Source organism: Anser brachyrhynchus, assembly GCF_964034855.1.
Source record: "Anser brachyrhynchus genome assembly, chromosome: 5".
Classification (NCBI taxonomy): Eukaryota; Metazoa; Chordata; class Aves; order Anseriformes; family Anatidae; genus Anser; species Anser brachyrhynchus.
In genome coordinates this window covers 57,819,692-57,830,810 of record NC_137699.1, presented here as the reverse complement: position 1 = coordinate 57,830,810, position 11,119 = coordinate 57,819,692, and the positions used below count along the sequence as shown (strand labels likewise).

General features: G+C 46.4%; 1 long non-coding RNA gene across 1 annotated transcript; it reads left to right on the top strand.

The window, feature by feature from the left end:
- The first annotated feature begins 1,408 nt into the window (after nucleotides 1–1,408).
- Nucleotides 1,409–3,157, top strand: LOC308195507. Its single transcript, XR_013951563.1, has 3 exons — nucleotides 1,409–1,794; nucleotides 2,042–2,135; nucleotides 2,464–3,157. It is a non-coding gene; the product is annotated as an uncharacterized lncRNA (long non-coding RNA).
- Nucleotides 3,158–11,119: the final 7,962 nt, after the last annotated feature.

Sequence of the window (11,119 nt, the reverse complement as noted above, 5' to 3'; positions counted from 1 at the left end):
CATTTGCTTAATCCTCATTCCTTCATGATACTCCATCCTTGTCCTTTCAAAGGGAAAGCAATCACCTCTTCCCTCCAGGTATGCTGATATCCCCACTGACCAAACTGGAGGCTCCGATTTGGAGCTGCTGTTGTATTTTGTCCTGATTTCAGCAAGAACAAGGCGAGTCCAACACCTTGGAAAATGAAATCCTTGCCATTTGAAGTCAAGCACCCAGAACTGGAGGATACCAATGTTGTGAGGAGCTGTGGTATCTGAGTGGACCAAAATGCTGCCCCACACATCCAGGTGTGGGTCTGGGTGAGACCCAGCTGTGCCCCATGACTGGTGAGATGGCAACAAAGCTGTGGTGGCCCTCCCTAGCCCTCCCAAGATCCTGATAGCTGAAACCATTACTCTGCTGCCGTCTGGAGCATCTCCTCACTGCTGTGAGGAGACCAGACCCCCTAGGTGCCACCACAGGTGCATCAAGACAAGGAGACAAACTAGTGGAAATCCCCCAGGAGGGCACCTGTACTTGGCTGGGCTACAAAGATGTTCTCCATCCCTCCTCCCACTGATGCTGAATCAAAAATAATGGAGGCTCTCATTTGCCAAGAGAGAAGGAGCAGAAACATCTCCTCCTGCTCAGGGCACTCCCAAGGAGAGAATTCTGCATTTAAAATTAAACAGATGCAGAAAGTGTTGGGGCAGCAGGGACAAGAGCACAGGCCCTTCCTAATGGCAAGGACAGGTTTGTATGGCGAAGTAATGCCTCTCATCAGACAAGCTCACATGGCTGAAGAAAACAGGCAGGTTTCCAGGCAGAAGAGAGTAGCAGTTCCATTCTAAGGGTATTTGACCACAATTCCTTGAGTTTAATTTTGTTAATTACTTCAACAAGGTAAGTGAAAAGAAGGGTTAGCACCTGCACAAAAAAGAGAATAATGAGCAAGTGATAAGGTTGGGAAGAAAAAAAAAAAAAAAGGAATTACTGCCTAAGGAAGGGAGAGAGGGTGGCTCAAGGTAAAGTTAATAAAAGCCTGTTGAGTCCTTGGCTTTTTGCAATCAGCAGTGCTAAGAACTCTAGTTTCCAGGTTTATGTTCATCACGGAGGCGTTTCTGTCCTTCACCCTGCCTTCCTACATGCACCTGCCTGCATGAAATCCTAGGCATCCCCTCAGTGCTGGCAAACAAAGCCCCGGCCCCTTTCAGTGGGATGCCAGGCATGGGCTGTGCATTGTGGCTTCTTGCTCCTTTTTCAGGCTGCTGTCTGGATTGGGCTGCTCATTGCTGATAACCCTAAACCTCACTGGGGCTCTGGCAGCAGGCAGACAGGCAGCCCGCAGTGCTAAAGCAGGACAAAATCCCCACTGGGACTGCGGGCTTGCAGGGGACGTGCAGGAGCAGGCAGTGTGTTTGGGTGCTGGACAGAAAGTGCAGCTGCATGTTTCAGGGTGCTCAATTCTCCTGGTTTGTGGTGTGCTCTGGCTATGTGCCCCTTTTCTGGGGTTATGCTAGGGCCTCAATAAGTTTGTATGGTGCAGAAGGGGTCTTTGCATCGCAAATCTGACCTTGCGTACTTCCTGCTCTCACCCGTCTTTGTCACCTGTGCCCCTTGCAGAACAGCTTCGCAGAGGCTGGCAGGAGCTGGGACAGCTTCTCAGCCGACAGGAGGAGCTTCGTGGCAATCACTTCTTCACTGTTACAGGACTCTGCATTTTGGGCATTGACAGATATAAAAACCACTTCCATATGTCTGATCACTGGGAGGTTGGAAGCGTCTACATGCATGCCTGCTTGTTTCCTGCTAGGGTAACAATATTTTATTCTCTTTTCCCCATGCATTTGCTGCTTGCTAAGCCCATGAACTGACCTCTATGAACGTGATCATTTAGGTTGTCTGTTGAGGAGATGTGACCTGCCTGATCCCCCAACACCGCCTAGCAGCTTCTGATGAATGTGCTTGCTGATCTTCCATTAATAACAGCATGTCACCCTACATCTTCTTCTCCTTCTACTCCTACCCCACGCAGACTTTCCATATCTGTTTCACTTACAGAACGCAATAATTGTATGTTTTACATGGGAAGACACCAGCGGCAGCCCGGCATTGTTCAGCTCGCAGGTTTTATTCCGCTCGCTCAGCCCGAGAGGTAAACAAACAGCCTATTTAATAAGCCCCAAATTCTGACAACGCGGGCAGTTGCTATGGTGAGAATTCCCGTGCGGCGCTGCAAAGCTCGGTCACTGCACACCGGCGAACGCGGGTGTTTTGGCTCACGAGCCTGTGTTTACCCAGGTAGGTCTGAAACGCATCGGAGGGCAGGGGCGGAGGCTGCCGAGAGCCTGCTAAGGAAACCGCCAGAAACAAACACTTGCGAACAGGAGGAATTTGGGATTTAGCAAGCCAGCTCGGGTGGGCAGCACCGGACTGGGCGCTGGCTGAGCGCTGCTCGCTTTCTGCTGCATTGGTATTTTCAGGGCAACCCAGAGGATCCAGAGTGCAAAATCCCACGGCACAGCAGGCAGTGAAGGCACTGAGCAGCAGCTGCAGATGGGGACCTATCTGCTCTTTCGGCCCTCGGGGGAGGCTGTGCAGAAAAGATGAGAAGGCTGATAGCACATCGCTTGATCTGCCTGCTGCATCCTCGCCGCGTGAGGAGGACTGCAGGCTCCAGGGCTGTCAAACCGTCAACTTGCACTCGGTTTGACAACAAACTCACTTCACATATATGGTTACATTTAAAGAAAATAAGAGGAGGGAAAAAAGAAAGCTGTTGGAGCAAGTAAAGTCCACAGATGCTTCCTAGAAGTAGAATGTTATTTTGCGATCTGGCACCCACATTTTAGCAGCCTATAAAAGGTAAAGTTGGTACTACAGCCAGCCATTTGTACTGTACAAATAAGAGCTGTGAATATATTCTGGAAGTAATGTCAAAGAGGACCAGATGGGAAATGAGCAGCATTCATTCTCATTTAACAAAGACAGCTAACCCAGAGAGTGCATTAACATGTAGCATTTTTTGTCTGCCTCCATTCAGAACAGATTCTCGGTATCATTTCCAAGCAAAGGAAATTGAAGGAATACTTGCTCCTTTGTGAATTACTGCTCTTTCATAATTGGAAAACTTTGGCATTGGAAGCTAGGTGTAATATGCTTTGCCTGGAAATAAATGCAAGTACACAATACACCCACGGAGCCCTGCAGGTGGGCGCACAGCCAGCTCCTTGGGTCTTGGTCCATGTAGGATGGAGCCAGGGTTTGGGGGGCCCCGGGCACGCTGCTCACCTGCAGAGGGAGATTGTGTATGGACAGCAGTGAGGGGGCTGCATGTGCCAGGGTATTTCTGCAGAGGGGGTCAGTCTGTACTCAAAAGCAAGAGCGGGTCCTGTCTCCTGCACCCATGCACACGTAGGTAAGGCCTTGTGTGCAACCTACACTTTGAACACATGCTTTGAGGACTAAAAGTGAAGTGTATTTGGAGGCTACCAAATCTTAGGTGTGCATTTTTTGAATTCATACTCATTTTTTGGCTCCTTATAGGCTGCATCAAGTGGGATGCGCCTGTTTGAGACTCAAATGTACAGTACATTCTACAATGTTTAGTAGAACCTAGATCCCATTTTTAAACAAAGCACCATTTCCATCCCCTCTCTTCTTTTTCCCTTAAATATTTAGAAGGGATTAACTACAGAAAACAAGCCACATCCTGAGCTTTTTTTTCCAGCTTGAATTCACTCTTTTTATTCAGAATCATTCATTATTTGAACCTTTTTCAACTTCCAGGCTCCTTCATATAAGTTTTTCTTTTAAGTCCAGAACTGCAGAAGTTCGACTGAATTCCCCATTCCACCCCAATACAAAGTCAAATTTTTATAATATTCAGTTCAGCAGATCTCTGCATTTAAAACACACCCCTTATTTGGGATAACAGTGCAGCTTCAACACCCTGATAACAAAAAGGTATCTGCACCATGCCAGAGCACTCTTTGTCCAGGGGAAAGGCACAGACAAACCCATACCCATTCCTGATGCTGCTTCTCTGCTGCTCAGCAGCATATCCTCCTCTCTGATATGTGGCCCCCAGGCCAAATCCTCCCCAGCATGGCCCTTCCTGCACAAACCCGGGGAGCCTTGATCCAGAGCAAACAGCAAACTGAGCGAGAGCCGGAGAACCAGCTGGGGTCAGACTGGATCATTGTCAGGTTTCTGTCTGACCTTGAAAATCTGATCAAAATGCACAGCTCTAGCTGAGAGTTGACACTGTACACAAAATGCTTTCTGAATGCCTAAAGCATCTGGTTTAATGGATCCCTTCGGTTCCCCAGCCTTTGCTGTACAGAATCACATTTGGAGCAGCTACATGTAACTCCTGGCCAGTGGTCTGCATCTGCAGGGCGCAAATCCCCTTTATGTCTCCCTCAGTATCCATACAATGCGTCCAGCTGGTATGTGAAGAAGCCACTTTCAGCAGCAGAATAGGATCTCCAGCTTTCCAGGCGAACGCTCTGCCCTTGATCCTGGCGAGCAGCTGTGCAAGCTGGGCTCTGCGGGGGACCCCGTCGCGCTGGGGCAGACGAAATCCAGCAGCAGCCCCCTGCTGATGTCTGCAGCCAGTGCTGGATCCGTCCTGGCAGGCTTACCCAAATCCCTGCTCCTCCCAGATCTGGGATTCGGCACTGTAGGTCTCTGAACCTCTTCCTGTGGGGTCACTGCACTAATATCTATTTGGGTCCCTGCACCACTTCCTATGGGGTCACTGCACTAACACCTTTTTGCTGAATAACTCGCGGTGATTAGGATACAGGGGAGCCTGCTGAAAGCGCTGCTAGCCTCTTTCACTGCCTATTTCATGCACCAAGCAGCTCAGTGCAAAGCTAGCTATCAGCAAGTGAAGCAAGGTGCACGCTTTGAGGCTTGTTCGTTGGTGGCTTTGGGAGTTTATAAAGCACCACTGTACAATGTGAGAGTGCTGCTGTGTGAATGTGTGAGGGATCATCACGGCCAGGAACAAAAACACGAGCTGGAAAAGTCTGAACCTGCAATTACATGCAGTATGGTGCACCAAATCCTCTACACCCCTCAATGGTTGTTTCATGCATTCCGTCCCTGCAAAGCTAAGGTGCAGGTTGTGTCCTATTCATTAGGGCTGGAGTAATGACTTACAACAGCTCCTGAAATAGCTACCCTTGCTGGCTAGGGCAAAGAAAGCAGCATGAATCTTTATACGAAAGAAAGACTAATAATCTCTCTCCCTTCTCCCTTCCTCTAAAATCCTCCCTCGCCCCTCCTCTCCCGGAACAAACACACTTTTTAAAAGGCTTTTAAATAATCTCTTGTTCCTTAACAAAATTACAGAAGCAGTTTCCTCCTTTAATAGCACTCTTCTTCTTGGTAATCTTGTTTTATCTACAGTTTTTGATGGGAGAGCACTGGCAGATGAATCATCTGTCGCCCCTCTTGGTTATTTTGCCTGGCTCCAGGAAGAAAGACTTCTGTTTTGGAGCACAGTCCCTTGTTCTGAAGAGGAAGCTCTCATTTATGCCTGCTTTTAACTAGGAGTGATAAAAATTTTATTTGAATGGTTAATCAGGGCATAAACATGAATTGTGAATGTGACTGTGATCCAGCACAATGGATAGCATGGTCCTGGCTCTGAGTCACTTCTCTCAAATGAATTGAGCTGTCTTCTGCAAGCGAGAGGTCTGTTCCTGCGCATCACCTCCTTACAGAAAGCACTGGAAGGCACCAGTTGAAAGGAAGGCCAAAGACTGGCTGAGATCCAGGTGACAGGGGGCAGAAGTATTTTGGTTCAAGAGCTCTGCAGCGAATGATCACTTCTCTGACAACCTCAACCACACAAAATTCCGAAGAAAAAGTTTTTTTTAGAAAGAAATCCAGTTTTATTTATCCAAGTGTAAGAGGCCGGAGGTATCGGTGAAGCAGAAGAAAGATTGCATAAACACGCATCAGATCAAATTATGCAAACAAATTCAAATAAATGCATTTTAGTAACCGGAAAACATCTGTAGGAGTGTCATGGCTACTGGTCTTTTTAAATTATTATTTAATTTTAATCACTGTCACTGTGTAAAGATATTACTGGGCCCTTGTGCCGGAAGAGTTTCTTTTGTGCGCCTCGACTGGCACGGTGCTTGCCCTCGGACATCGCCAGTGTACTACATACAAATCTGTGTGTCCCCTAGGACTTCTTTACTTTCAAGCACGTTGCTTTACAATGGTCCCTGAGAGGCAGAGGAGCACAAAGATCAATCCCTCTTCCCCCAGCCTTGGGATGTCCTTCAGGTCAGAAACAGCAGGCGACGTTGGGTGAGGATATTACTGTGTAGGACCCTGTAGGTGAGGAACACATGAACACTACTCCATTAACAGTGGCATTGGTAGGATACTTTCAGCCAACAAGATGGGATGGTAGCTTTGTACACCTCATATTTTGTTTCCTCTGTCAGCTACCATACTCTCCACCTTTCCCTCATTTAACTTTAACAAGCTGTGAGCTGGTCAAGGCCAACCATGTGGCTAATGTGTTGAAAGGAGCGTCTATGTATGAAGAGAAACATAATTCTATTTAAGTATATATGTCTGATGTACTGCAATCCTTTTTTTTTTTTTTTTTTTTTTAAATCAGCTCATCAAATAGATGCATGCCTACTCTCCTCCTGACTCATCAGATATGTTCCTTCTACAGGCATGGATATTTCATTGCATTTTCCTGAGTTCTGCCACCTCCCCATATCAGGACAACAGCATCTCCAGGTCAATACCAGTGCCTGTTCTGCTGAGTGGTCCAGGTGCAGGAGAGGGATGTCAGGGCTCCATCCTCTGTCAACAGATTATCCAAGGTACCATTAACGTCAGTGTCTTAGTCTGAGCTCAGATTGGGTTTCAATTAGACAAACTTCTAACTGCATCCTGGATAATTTCCCTACGAATTTTCCTTGGGAATTAGCAATGCATTGGCAGTTGGTTAGAACAGAGATACCCAGGATGGGTTTTCTTAGCATTGGTCAGACCAGCTCATGTATGAAAGGAGGAAGGGAAAATTCCTTCCATGAATAAGGCACTGGCTATTTCAGTCATGAGTGGCATCGGTTACTTAGAACTCTTTTCTTAGAAATGAATGAATGGCTGTGCAGGTGGTATCACCAGGGAGGTTCTGACTTGCTTGAACTTGGGTGGATATTCCAAGAAAAAGGACTGGTGATCAGAGCTAGCATTCAATGCACAAAGCATGAAGAGCATCTCTGTGCCCTGACCTGCTGAATTAATGCAGCTAGGATCTGCAAGGACTGGTTTCGAAAGCAAACAGGTAAATACAAGCATCAAGTACTTGGGCAGAGGCATATAAACTAGGGGAAATACCATTACTCATACGAAAATCATTGGAGGGATGCTGAAGAGGACAGTAGATCACCTGATGAAATAATGCACAAGAGGATAAGGAATAAATAAGAAGAGATTAAAATCTTGATACAAAATCAGAATGAGAATTGAATTTGACTCTAACCAAAGAGAATGAACCGCTTATAACATGCGAGAGGAATGCAGCTTGGGTGAGAATGACCATGAAACAACAGAGTTCACAAGTCGTCAGAAAGGAAGGAAGGAGAACAGCAAAATAAATACAATGGACTTCCAGAAAGCATATTTCAAAAACCTCATAGAACTGATAATCATGAGAAACAAGTTTTGGAGAAAAGGGAGTTCAGGAAAGTTAGCAGCAGCTTAAAGAAACAATGGTAAGGACATCGATTCAAACAATCCCAGCAGAGGAGGGAAAGCAACTTTTGCAAGACGCTTAAATCATGACCACTCCATTGACCTCTAACACAAGAAATAGTGCATTCAGAAAATGGAAACTAGATTCACTTGCATATGAATGTAAAGGCATAGCCTGAAGATGCAGGGACTAAATCAGAAAAGTCAAGATATAAACAGAGAATCAATGCAACAGGACGTCAAGAAAACTTAAAGCACATTAGCAGTGACACGAAGGCCATGGGAAGAACTACCCAAAAGGTAAGGAATGAATGATGTGACCCTGGAAGTATTTACCTGCTTTACTTCAGCTTTTAGTAAAAAGACCACTCACTCCCAAATGATTACCACAATTAGTGCTGAATGATGACAAAGAAAGAGCTCAGTCTAGAAAGACTAAGTGAAGAGTACTTAGTTGGATTACATATTACGATATGCTTAGACTGTTTGTTGAAGCAGTCTCACAGTGGTCAGCAACTCTGAGACCTCAAAGAACCAGCAAGGTGTCAGAAGACTGGAAAAGGGAGATGTAAATCCTTTTTGGAAAGGGGAGAAGCTGAAGAATAACACTCAAGCCGACTTGGTTTGAATTCCCAGAGAGAGGTGGAACAAATAAAGAAATACTCTATAAACATCTGGAAAGCAACAAGGAGGTGAGTAACAGCTAACATGGATTTGTTAACTCACCCAGATGTTATTTTTCCTTTCTCTGGGGCAGCAGGGTATGCAAGAACCAGTAGATGCAATAAACCCATCCTTTATTAGGCATTTTGACTCTCATAGGACATTCTCATAACTATAAGACACGCTCAAAAGTCCCAAGGGAAAGAAAAAAAACCAAAACTGCTCAGTGGATGGCAAACCGAATTGAAGTCAACAATACCATTGCAAAAACGAGACAGACAAAACCCCAAGCTCTGCCTCCTCCTAAAAAAAAAAAAAAAAAGGTACATTAAAGCAAGCATCATGCTTGCATGTATAGCTAGGAGTGGCTCCTGTCTGGTCTGTGATGTCTCACCTCACCCAGCACTGCTACAATCTCACTGGAACTCTGTGTCCAGTTCTGCACACTGGGCGTAAGAAAATTGAGGAACAATTGCAGAGAGACCACGGGAGGTCCACAGGAACAATCAGGAGTATAAAAAAAAAAAAAAAAGATCTACCTTCATAAGACCAAAATATTATTTTTTCATTACAAAGAAGATGCAACAGACGGAGGCATGGTAGTGGTCTTTAAGTACATAAAGGGTAGTGGTAGATAGGAAGGGACTATGCTGTGCTCCACATCCCTTGCAATTGGTCAAGAAATAGGTTCAAAGAGCAGCAATACAGCACCATACATTTTCTGCTGGTTAGCTACTAGAACAGGTTATCTCAGCTGAGAATTTCTATCTGGGGATGTTTTTAAGAAGAGGTCGGATACCCATCTGTTATGCAAGAAGCAGGCACCGTTTGTTCTGCCCTGTGGAATGGGATAAACTAGATAATCTCTGGATATCCCTTCTGACCTTATTTTCTGTGATTCATGCACCAGGAAAGTCACAGGTAGAGATTTCTTGCTTTTTTTTCTGAGGATGACTACCATGAACTTTAAGAGTGAAGGCTAGCCTGTGGAGAGTGGATACAGCACCGTTCAGTCCCCTTGAGAAGCCTTCTCAAAACTAATGGCTTTCCTGAAAATCCACACAGATGATAAGCCACTAGGACAGCAAGAACTTCACTTCTAATGGGGTGCATCAAGCCTCAGAAGGCAGATCAGCTGAGGTGGCTTTCTGCTTTTTTTTTTTTTCTCCCAATGACCCATTAACACCCCCACAACCATGCAAATCTTAAAGGGGGAAAGGCAGAGCTTTGGCACATGGGAGGAACTCAGAAAAACTCTGTGTTTGCCACATTTCCCTCATTTTATTAATATTGTCAGCCTTTAGTACCAAGCTCTACAAACCAAAACCAATTGGCTCCTCCAGCTAGAGGCAGCACGTGCTTCTGCTAGCAGAAGACCAGGCCCCGAGAGCAGTAAACAAGCCAGGCAGCAGAGCTGAAATGTTAGGAAGCCACCTTCTTCCCGCTCTGGAGCCCCCAAAGAGCAGTGCCAGCTCAGAGCCGGGCAACCACTGACACAGAAGGAGGTAGCGCCAAGATCTCCGCTCCTTTCCTGGAGCAAGTTCCATCAGGCGTAGCTTTACTTTCCTAGCAGGAGGCCGGAAGGAAGACAGATGCAAGCAGCACCTTATACCTTCTCCACCTCATCTTCTCTTGGACTGTACTAACAGCTCAATCCTCACGAAGGGAAACCGCCCCCAGGTCTATGTTGGAAGACATCTTAAAACAACATCCTTGCAGTTCATCTGCTTGCTTCCATGAAGAGCACGCATATGCATGTACACACTTGTTAAACACATCACTTGAACCATCCAAATCCATCAGGACTCTCTTTGGTCAAAGGAGAAGACATGTCTTTGCCCTGCCAAGTCCACAGCAAAGCTCAAAATACCTTACTCCAGCCAAGTTCTACAAAGAAGAGAGAGAGAAAAATCCTTCTCCTCTGGTTACCCTCTAGCTCTCTTCCAGGGGAGCCTTCTCCATTTGTGTTATTAGCCCCAGCCCACACCGGCTTCTCATAGAGGAAGAAGGAAGAGAAATTAATTCTTCACAGCTGGTTCTGTCCTGCAATGCCTTGCTCTCAGGACAGGCAGCTGTAGCCTTTCTGGCCAGAAAGGGAGGATTAACTCCTACCCTGCCAAGTTTCAGATGGAGAACATCCAAAACGATCTTCTTGCCTTTAACTTTCCCAAGCAGACACATTCTGGCCTGGATAAATGCGATATATATGTCTATATCCATATCCACATGTGTGCTGACAAACTACGTCCCCACACCTCTGAAAGTCTCTAAGGCAAGTGGACAAACCCTGCCTCTTCCTAGCTGCTGTGATACTCCAGGGATATTTTATGCAAATGATTTAATGAGCATACTTGCAAAGGATTTGCATACAGGCATAAACTTAACGCAGGCGTGCAGGCAGAGTGCAAAAGCAAAAATGCTGGCCCAGAGGGCTGGGAACGAGGAGGTGCGGGATGCAGGAACCCCACCCTGCCCGAGACCGGCGGCGAGCGCGTCCCTCCCCTGCCAGAGGGACTGATGTTCTCCAGTTGCGTCCCCTGTGCAGGATGAGTAAGGGCTGACGGCAGCCTCGAGTCCCGGTCAAAGTCAGGCACCGGTTTCCTCGGCCCTTTCTCCACTCCTCCCCTGTGCACAGCCCCTAATTCCCAGTGGCGACCATCAGCAGGAGAAAGGAGAAGGAGCGGCAGAAGAAGGAAGCGAGGGAACAGCAGTGGGAGAATATGGATAGTTTTT